Genomic DNA, 11,266 nt, shown 5'->3' on the forward strand with positions numbered 1-11,266 from the left:
GATCCGAACTATACCATAATTCCAGATCCTTACACATGGCAGCTTAGCAAAACCACCACTTAGTTTTTCTTCTACATTCCACCAAATGCCTTGTACATCATAGCACTATCACATAGTGTTGTTTTTAACTATTTATGTATCAGTTTCTTAAAGTTACAGGTAGTAAAACAGAATGTCTTTCCATCTGTATATTCACAGAGACTACCACTATCCCTCTGTCATAGTAGACCTTCAATAAATGTTTGCTGAATAAATGAATGTGTGAAATATACAACCTTAGTGTTCCTCTTATTCTCCTTAAATAGTATAAATTTTCAGGTTGAACAGAGCAGGATGAGCCTCCCAACTATGATAGAGAGAACTGGCCATAACACAGCTGCTAATTTTACCCTTTCAGCATGTACAGTACACAAGAGTTCTAAAAGAGTGTAACTAATGACCATGAACAAAGTTAAGACACTCGTTAAATCATCATTGATAAAGATGGTTAAATATCCCATTTTTTGTTCAATTAACTATAACTAAAACATCACAAGGAGTTTGTAGAAACATTTGCATAAACTTCACTTAGCTCTTTGGAGAGTTGTTCAGTATCATTTTATGTTTGAGGTTTTGAAGGTTCCCTACACGAGTTGATTCTCCCGACTTCTCTTTTTAAAAGCAAGTCAGTATTTTTGTTTTTGTAAAAGTGCAAAATCTTCTTCAGCCTTAGAGCAAAACACTAGGATGATGGAATACAGAAAGCTCTATAGATAGCACAAATCTTGAACTCGTAACACTTGAAAAATAAAATTTAGAAATTTGGTTTCTTAGTCTAGTCACATTTCAAGTGCTGAACAGCCATATGCACCAGTATTCATTGCACCGGACAACTCAAAGATCCTTCCTTATCCCAGGAAGTTCTACCAGGTAGAGATGGTACAGACAAAGACACCTAAATCGTTCTGAGCCTTAGAGCCTAGCAAACAAGGATGCTTATTTTTTTCTACTAGTTGACAATAAATGCACACATACTTAACATTTTCTGATGTTTTCTTGTAAGCAAGTCACTTCCCCACAACGGGGAAACATTTAATGTGCTACAGGACCAGACCCTGTATTAGTTTTCCTTCCACTTAAAAATGAACATTATTAACTGAGAAAGCCTGAGTTGGCTCAATTAAGAAATGAAAGTGATGGATGGGCACTAAAAATCTGAGGACAGTTCAAGCATAAATGTAGCATTCGCAATGACTCCAAGGCAGAGTCAGAAGGAGAGACAAAGTGCTGGATGCACAAATAAGCAAAAACTGATGGAGTATCTGGGCACCGCAGGAGGCTAAGAAATCAAGCCCCCGAGCCACCACCAAAAGTGCATTTTGTACCCAATGTTCAGTATGTTTCCTGTCCTCAGGAGGCATAGCCATGCCGATATGCTGCCCTTCCAGGCCAAAGCTTCCCAAGGAAAACAGGCTTTCTAGTTCAGGTGATACACTAGTAACTGCTAATTAATGAATATTTCTAAGTACTTTGTTGAGCTATACTTAAGAAACTGTCCATTTCTTGCCCTTTCTATAGGTCTGTGTTCATGATTTAAATAAACACTAGCTAACAGATTCTATAAGGAGGCACACAAAAACCCAACAATCCAATCTGAAAGAGAAGCCAAGGGCATTCTTTTCCAAGCATTAGATTGGTTTCACATGAGGTGATTAGAATCTTTCGTGCTAATTGCACTAGAAAGAACTAATTAGAAAAATCTACCATTCAGCTAATGAGAGCTGGGCCCTAACTATCTCAGCGCTTAACTTCTCAGGTTGTAAAATGTCTCATTTTTTTTCATGCCCCCTCTGAGAAAGTTGTCACTGTGTTAAATGCCAGTAGTCAGGCTGGGCATTAACTAAGTAAGGCAGCATTCACAAAATGCCTACATAAGCCAGAGTGCACAGCAACCCCACCCATGCTCTCTCACTGTTTTAGAAGGATAAATATGATAGATCAAAGGCTGCTAACTAGCAGGGCATTGAACTGGTAATGAATTCTGCCCCATTTTCAATGCAACCTTCTCAGTGTCTTTTATTCTAGGGTCTATTAATAATGCAGAATAAGGAATTTCACATGTAATGTTGTTACTTGAGGAGGAAGAGTTCATTAAAAAGCAATGATATCACCTGACTGAAACCACATCTCTGCCAAGGGTGGTAGCATTTATCAGAAAGTTGATAAACAAGAATAATGAAGAGCTAATAAATCAGAGTTCCTTATTATACAATAAATTTGTTATACAGTCAGCATTATATGGTACGAGTAAACATGGGAAAAAAGGAAATCATCGTTATTAGGAGGAACCTTTATAAAGCTGTCTTAGAAGGGCAAGTTCAGAGGACAGTTTTGAGTTTCATACAGTGTACATCCTAAGGCCACATTTAAAGAACACTATTAAAGAATGTGTCTGTAGCTCAGAACCTTTTCCAACATTACAACAAAAAAGCTTTTTTGAAAAAAAAGAGTTCATACTCCCTTTGGCAGGCACCAAGATCCTGCAGACTGTAAAATTACAAGTGAAGTTAGCAGAAATATAAATGTCAAAACTTCTGACTTTGGGAGGAAACTGTCTCTTCAGACTCTTCTTTGTTTACCCCAAGGTAAAATGTTTTCAAGAAGATAAAGATTCATATATTCTAACACACCAAGGATGACAACCTCAACTCTTGAACTTCTGATCAAGAATGAGAACGGAATGCACCTTCTTAGGCCAACTCCAGGAAGTGGAGATGCAGCCACTGGGAAGGAAGGCTTCATAAGGCCCATGCTTCCCATGACTTCTAGATTGAGGAGCGATGGAAAATCATTTTACTTTTCATTACCACCTCTAATCAGAAAGGGTGAAATAAGCATAAGACACAAATTCTTCAATTACGTCCTTCGTTAACAGTTTCAGAAAAAAAATTATAATGGCAAGAAAATAAAACTAATGGTTATAATACTGTTTGGGACAAATCTATTGAGATCACATTCTCTAGGTATACCTCACTTCTTTCATATATTTCTCTTGATGTTTATACTGCATTGTTTAAAAGTATTCTGTACTGGCATTTGTGTGCGAATCATTTGTCATTTCAAGGGTTGTAAGTTACCATGTAGTGCATGTGATAACCCATACATGGGTACAGGTTTTAGGTAATGAGAGGGAAAACCCAGTATCATGATAACTAATGTGCTTATTATTATTTCTGTTTGCTGAAAGACATCGAAGCTCAGGTAATGCAGAACTGAAAAGCTAAGTGATAGAACTAGAATTTCAATCCAGCCTCATTTTGCCCTCTACTTCAGATTACATCTGTTTTCTCTTTCATACTTTCTCTAGTACTCTCAAACTGTTTTAGTGTAGTAAATCAGTAGCATTTTTTCTTTGAACAGCTTCATATCAGGTTTATAATTGCATACTATGCATACATATTTTAAACCCAGACATCATAAATCAATCAGAATTCCTACAGCAAGTGGAAGTATCAAGATTTTTTTCCCCAGAATTTAAATTCTCACTACCGTAACACAAAATGTTTGAGTTTCAACTGAATGGTTTTCTTGCCACAATATAAAGCCCAATATTTATTCTGTGCTAATATTTCTCATATTGACTTTTTCTTAAACCCAAAACCAAGCCAAGCCCATTTCCTGTCTTACCTGCAACAATGTGACCTGAAGACAGCGAAACATTTTATTTAGCATCACACAAGTTACTAACCAAACTATTAAAAAAAAAAACCGTATAGTCCTTAATCCCATATATAATTTTTAACAATTTAGTAGCTTTGTTCTTTTCACAGGGACAAGAAGCAAGATTTAACAGTAGTATTCAATAGTATTGCTATAGTATCTCTTCACTTTCCTAATGCATAGTTTTTATTAATACAATAGGTGGCCCAGAAATCAAGATACAAATTCTAAGGAATATTTAAGAGGCTGTTAGAAAAGAAAAATCATACTCTAATTACTGCAGTGAGTAAAGTGATATGTTATTTTGAAAAATAGAAATTTGATGACAATACCTAGTATCCTTGTCAATTTTTAAATTTTATTTCAGTTTTATTTTTTATTTTTTTACATAGGGTCTTGCTACATAGTTCAGGTTGGCCTTCAACTTGCTATATAGGCCAGACTAACCTTGTACTCACAGCAATCCTCCTGTCTCAGCCTCCCAAGTGCTGGGATTACAGGTGTGTGCCACCATACCCAGTTCCCCTGTCAAATTTATATAGAGGAAGAAACAAACTTCTACACTATTACAACTAGATAATAGTAAGTATTTATAAAAGAGCTTTAAAATGATTAAAATATTTAATTTCACAGCACTATATCTGTTTTTGAAATGTGGAAACTAAGAGAGAGATGATATTAAAGAGATGGGTTAGCTGGAACAGCCTGGAAGAGGGAAGTGGTAAAACAAAACTTAAGAGGAACAAAAAGGCTAGACTGACTCCTAACTAATGGGTAAGTTCCAGGAAGCAGAGGACCACTCCAGAGCCATGCTGGACACAAGAAGGTACAAGAATGAGGAGAGACAATGCTGAAGCGGCAACTTCATCCGTCAACCTTCCCCTCAGCCTATCACAGAATTTCTTCAGGCCTCTAACTTAAAAGACAAATACACATCTTGCTTTGGAACACTTTGGGATCACAAGTAGAAGACACAACAGCAACTACACAATTCAGGGAACTTTTTTGCTATATTTTACAATAATCCCTAACCTTTAAAAAGATGGCTTTACTCCCTTTGTCAAATGTCCCTAAATGACAGTCTATGCTATCTGTAGTATAGGCTGTGTCCAAACACCAAGTGCGACCGTGATACCCTTTAATAGTTAATCCTCCAACATGTAATTAGGCATTCACATGACAATCAAAACCATGACTATATTTCATGTTTGCCTTCCCTTTCAAGCCCTCTACTAGAGGGGCACTTACTCTGTCAAATCTGCTATAGTAATCAAAACATTGAAATTACTTCTTTCCACACTAAATATACTGGAACTGGTTGTTTGATTAAATGTAGAGCAGAGAGTGCAATTTGCTAAATTACAAGTATTCTGAACATGTAAATATAGTTTAATTACTGCAATTAAAGAAGATTACTGGAGATTGGCAGATGGGAATGTAATGCTGTTTTAATTAGAGTTTTTAATGCACTGTAACATAAGCATAATATTAACCCTTTATCTAAAAGAGGTAGCTGGTCTTTGAAAAATTGGCATTTAAAAATGTATTAGAGCTAGTGTTTTATAACAAAGCTTAGATTGGGCCATACTATACTGGAAACCTATTGTAGAAGAGAATCATAGATATAAGAACAGTAAACTGAGGCAGACAGTAAGCATGACACACACCACTCATGTCCCAACTGTGCAAGTAAACGTGCATACATAAACACAAGTGTGTGCACACAGGGAAACATATCACATGGGCTATGGCTTCATGAATATTGGACTAAGAGTGTAGTTCAGTGGTAGAGATCTTGCCTAGCGCATGTAAGACCCTGGGTTCAATCACTAGTACCTCCAAAAAAAATTTTTTTTCAAACGGATATTAGTATAATGTAGAAGAATGAAGGGATGTCCACGCCAGGGAACAATTCACAGAGCCTTGCCCAACAGACATACAAAAAAGAAAGTGTTTCAAAATGTAATTTTACAAAATGCATTTACTTACCTTTAAGAAAATGACAGCATAAATGCAGCACTTGACAGAGGGAGGCTGGTTTATTATTATTCATCCTCCAGAACAGTATACACTACATAAAAGTAATATTCCAGAACATGCAAGAAGCAATTTTTGTCATTTTGAAAGCTATCACTTGCAACATTTTATCCATTTAAGTCAATAGCCTATTAGAAATTCTAATTGAAAGTTCAATAGTCAGCTTGGACCCTTACAATAGAGGTTGCCTTTTGGAAAGCCATTTAAAGTCTTAATCTCTTTATCATTTGGTATTTTGAAGCCTAACTTTGTTCTTGTTAGGCAGATCAATGGCATTAATTTACAAAATGGGGGAAAATGTCACCCTTCATCCTTTAAGTCTCAGCTCAGGGAAGAGCAGCATAAGCGAATCTGATCACTGCTTTCCCATATTAGCAGCAAATGGTGCCAGGGGAGGCCTGACCTACAAATTTTAATTACTGCATGAAAAATTCAGTTCCTGGAGATGAAGGGAGACTTCAGAAAAAGCAGAAGTCCACCCTGTGCATGTCTGCCGAGTTTTAAATCTTCGAAGACTGGATTTCTGAATCAGTAGTGAACACCACAGTCAATGAAAGCGGTTTACCCTGTCAGGAGAAAAAAAAAAAAAGCTACAAACTTAAAAATAAACCAAGGCTGAAACAGAAGATATAAGACAGATAAGTCAGTAAAAGGAAAAGCAGTGTAGAAGAATGTGTTTTACTGATTATACATTGTCTTGAGGGGTCATACGTATTTTTACCCATTAACAAAAAGTTATTATGAAGCCAATACAGTTAAGAGTTACAGCCTTAGAGCCAAACACCCCTGAAAAATCAGAGGGCTGAGTAGCTTTTTTTTTTTTTTTTAGTGGGTACCAGGGATCGAACTCGAGACTGCCTGCTTGTAAGGCAGGCGCTTATGCCGCTAAACTAAATCCCCAGCCCCATGGGCTGAGTAACTTTACAGCTCTGCTGCTACAAAAGAAAATATTGTGAGCAAAATGGGCACTTGGTGGAAGAATGATTTTCACCCAATAAAAAGATCCTGAAAGTGAACTCATCATGGCTATTCACAGTGCCAGAAGATCCAACAACAGTAAGTCTACGCTGGAAAACTGAAAGTAGTAAGCAGTAAATATCCACTGCTGAAGAAGGTCAAATTGAGGGAAGAGGATTTTTTATTTTAAGCTATGGAAACATACCTAAGTACCTGTTATGGCTTGTGTCCAGATGTCCCCTAAAAACCTCATGTCATCATAGGTGGGGCTTTATACAGGTGGCTGCTTCTAGAGTGTGAGATTATTAAATCAGTTACTGGTTGGTTTGCCATAATTCTGGGTAGTATTAATGGTGCCCCACTGTCTGCTTGCCATGGACTGTTTCTTTTCTGCGATGCCCATCTGCCATGCTACCCTGCCTTGGAACCAGCAGTCTATTGACTGAAACCTCCACAAACTAGAGACTGAAATAAACCTTACCTCCTTTAATTTGGGGTGTTGGGTGTTTCGTCTCAGCAATGAGAAAAGTGACTCTACATGTGGGCAAAGCCAATTATAGAAAATACATGTGGCAATTTATATGAGTTTCGGAACACTCATTTAACACACACGTCTACATGTTTATTTAAAAAGGGATGAGAAGGCTACACAAAGAAATGTTAATACTGGCTCCCCATGAGAATAAACACCTGTTTGGGTGCATAAGCCACATGGGTGGCTTTTATATTTTAGTTTGGATACTTTTCCTTTATTGCTTAATGCTATTATTTTTTTAGATGACTAACACTTTTGGTATTCCTAATAGTTAACAAATCACTTTTTCAAAAAAAGAAAAATATGCATATTTGATGTTCTAGCATAAAAGACTGTAAATCTTTTTAGAAAGAAAGTTCTATTTTTTTTTCCATGAAAGATTAGTACATTATTTGTTCCCTCAAGTTTGGACTCTCAACACAGTTACTTTGTTTGTTTGCATGTTTATTTATTTATTTCTCTACTGGGTTCAAAAACAGGAGCACTCTACAACTGAACTACATTCCCAGACCTTTTTATTTTGAGACAGAGCCTTGAAAAATTGCCCCAGGGACCTTTAAACTCCTACCTCAGCCTTCCTCAGTGTCAGGGTAATGTTTGCCACCTTGCCTGGCTAGTCTTTCTTTTCCTTTTTCTTTTTTCTGGATCAGGGGAGCTGTTCTTTCTTAAAATTTAGTCACTTATTTACTTCAGATGCTTGCTGCAATTAAAGAATTGTGTTAACTGTCAGGTCTTGGTTAATCACTTTACATATCCATACTCAATTTAACTGTGGAAGTGTTTATGCATAATGGTGTACAGGGACTGGCACTGCGTCACGCACAATTGGCTTCTTCATTAACACTGCTTGATAATGGTGATAAGGAAAAAGTGGCTTTGTAACAATGAATGTGCACACTTTCGATGCACCCATAGTTGTCATTGGCTTAAACACAGAAGTCAAATAGCTTTCTGAATAGCTGAATTATATTCATCTTTTCACTTCTGATCTCTGTAGATCTTCAAGCTCTTCTTATCCAAGAGATGCTTCATTGTCACCTCCTGATATCAACAGCTGGAATTCTGTGATAAAGTACGCTAATGAAAAAGCCATTAGCATTTTTACCAGGTGCTCCTGGGTTTCTCTGCCTATGTGCATAGGTTAATAGCACACTGGAAGGTCTCTAGAAAGGACAGAGGCTCTGGTTAAAGAGTTAAACAGTCATATCCCAGATCTTCCCAGCCACTGACACAGCCAGGTTGGTCCTTAGGTCAAGGCCTGCTACTTAGAGGGAGGAGAACTCCTTAAAATGACTGCCTTTTACAGCCAAGGAGTAATTACATCAAGAGCAAAGGGGGAAAAGGGCTGGTCTGAGAATTAGGCAGGATATAGAATGCAGTAAGACAGATCCTTCAGCACATTCAATGAAGCCCAGTTTCTGCCACAGTCAGGACTCATCCTCTGCTGAGATTACAGTAGAGGCCCGAGACACACCTAACAAAAATTAATGCCTCAAAGATGGAACAGATGCATGTTCAAAATAATAGTGTCTGAGCAGCAGAAACTCAGCTTCCCTGAAGTGTGGTATTTTCACAGCCCACACATCACAACAGCTTTGAATGCTGAGACGCCTAAACAGGAAACCCCTAAGGTGCCATCTGCCTCCTGATAGGAAAGACATCTGAGGTACCAAGCTGCTGTCTAGAAGAGGGCTGGCAGAAATCTCAGAAGCCTTGGCCCAGGAGCTATGATGTGCAGTTCATTCTTCCTTCCAGTCTAATTCACAGCCCTGACACTAGCTGTTGGCTGGCAACCATCTCTTTCTCTGTGCATAACTGGCAACAAATCCAAAAAAAGTTGGCTCACTCCTAAACTTTGTGTTTATTACTAAATTTAAAATCACAGGATTCATCACACGGTATCCAAGGATTCCCTCATCTTCTTTGTTTTACATGACATTTGCCTACCAAATCTGAAGGGAAAGATTGTTACAAGGATATGTAAGTCCACAGAAGTGGAGACTCAGAAGTAGAGAACGATGTAAAGAAAAACCATTGGTCCTAGCTTGAGTGGGTTCACAAATGACTATGGCCTTTAGCATGATGACTACATAAAGGCGGCCTGACAGTGAAGGTCCTCCATAGCATACTACGAACCTTCCTTTTCCAGCCTGCCATTTAGTTCTCTGCTCTCCTACACTGATTCACACTGTGTACGAATGTCTGAGATATTAGTCACATTCGTACCGTGTGCTTGCTGTTACCTCCCCAGAATCCACATTTCTCTGTACCTATAGCCATCATGCTTCTTTCAAATTAATGTCTCATTGCAAAACATAATAGTCATGTTCATACTGAGGAACTGGTACATATACATCTTTGATCATTTTTCTTTGTGCTCAGGAATCAAACCAGGAATCAAAAGCAACTTGCACTTGCCAGGCAGGTGTTATGCCACTGAGCTGCATCCCCAGCCCTTCTTGATCATCTTTACATTCTTTCCTCTTTCCTTTCCCTGATCTCCTACCCTACTTCTAAATAATGTTTTTGTTTTTACCATTTCCCTTTTATTTTGCTTTCGACTTATTTATATTTTAGTTTTGTCATATATGAAAAATCATGTAATAATGTCCCATGTCTGACTTATTTTACTTAGCATAATTATAATCTCAAATTTTATCCATTTTCCAGAAAAATGACATGATTCATTACTCTTTATGGCTGAATAATATTTCATCATACATATACCACATTTTATTTATTAATTCATCTAAGCTATTTACAGAGCTCAACTATTATGAATTTTCCCACTATAAACATGAGTATGTGTTTTCGCTGTAGTATGACATCTTTAAACTCTTTGGGGAATAGACACAGGACAGGGAGAGCTGGATCAAGAGGAATTTCTACTGTTAGTTTTTGAGGACTCTCTATGTTGATTTCTGTACTTTTTGTATTGGTTGTACTAGTTTACATTCCAGGTTTTTTTCCCTATACTGGAGATCAAACTCATAATTTTACACTTGCCAGGCAAGTGCTTATGCTGCCGAGCAAAATCCCTGGTTTTATATTCTTAGATTCTACTCTCCATATGACCACTTCAAATGATGAATGAAAAGCATTTGACAAAATTCAACACATTTTCGTGAGAAAATTGCTCAGAAAACTAGCACTAAAAAGGAACCACCTCAATACAATAAAACTATTTATGAAAAACCTGTAGTTAACACGTTACTCAATGGGGAAACTTAAAGCTTTCGTTCCTGAGAACACAAAGAGATGCCTGCTCACACCCTTGATTCTGCACTGTACTGCAAGTTCTAGCAATTAAGAAAGAAAAAGAAATACAAAGCATCTCCAAAACTAATAAAACAAATTCAACAAAGTTACAAGGTGATCACTATCCTAAATCAGCTATATCTTTTTACAACAGCAACAATTGAAAAAGTAAATTAAGAAAACATTTCAGTTTAAAATGGTATCCAAAAATATAAAAATGTTTTGGAAACAGTTTCACCAAAGAAGTGAAAGACCAAAAACTATAAAATAAACACTGAGGAACAAAATTAATGAAGAACCAAGTAAATAGAAACACTGCATTCATGAATTAGAAGATTTAATATTTTTAAGATGTAAATAATACCTTTGGTCCTCTATATACTCAATGTAATTCCTCTTAAAATTGTAATAGTCCAAACTTGTATGTGTAAATACTATATTGATTCCCTAGTGTAAGAAACTGAAAGAGTAAATAAGATCCAAAATCTTCAAAAAAATACTGTGAAAGGGTAAGAAATTGCTCAAAGGGGAAAAATAACTCTGATAATGAAAAGGAGAAAAGAAGGGGAAAGGAAAAAAAAAGATATAAATTTGTATATATACACTTAAGATATCTAAGATGATTGTACTATTAATTGTATTATTTCCTGGAACAAAACAGTTAACACAGGATTAGGTCAATGATGCATGCCTATATCTGGTAATCTGAGAAACTTTGAAGATTACTACGCAAAATAACAACCTTTTTAAAGTTTCTACCACCTTGTTTGGAAAGCATAC

The 11,266-nt window shown here is 36.8% G+C and overlaps 1 protein-coding gene and 1 long non-coding RNA gene across 11 annotated transcripts in view; both read right to left on the reverse strand.

The window, feature by feature from the left end:
* Auts2 (activator of transcription and developmental regulator AUTS2) overlaps positions 1 to 11,266 on the reverse strand; it is a 1,133,580-nt gene that overhangs the window by 396,541 nt on the left and 725,773 nt on the right. The window lies entirely within an intron of this gene.
* The window catches only part of LOC134472286 (uncharacterized), a 111,043-nt gene continuing 107,361 nt past the window's right edge, over positions 7,585 to 11,266 (reverse strand). Inside the window, exon 2 of the long non-coding RNA XR_010042141.1 lies at positions 7,585 to 7,928. This is a non-coding gene — a long non-coding RNA (uncharacterized LOC134472286). The remainder of the gene's footprint in view (positions 7,929 to 11,266) is intronic.

The sequence above is a fragment of the Cavia porcellus genome, unplaced genomic scaffold (assembly GCF_034190915.1).
Source record: "Cavia porcellus strain 051 isolate PalLab524CR breed Dunkin Hartley unplaced genomic scaffold, mCavPor4.1 scaffold_23, whole genome shotgun sequence".
Classification (NCBI taxonomy): domain Eukaryota; kingdom Metazoa; phylum Chordata; class Mammalia; order Rodentia; family Caviidae; genus Cavia; species Cavia porcellus.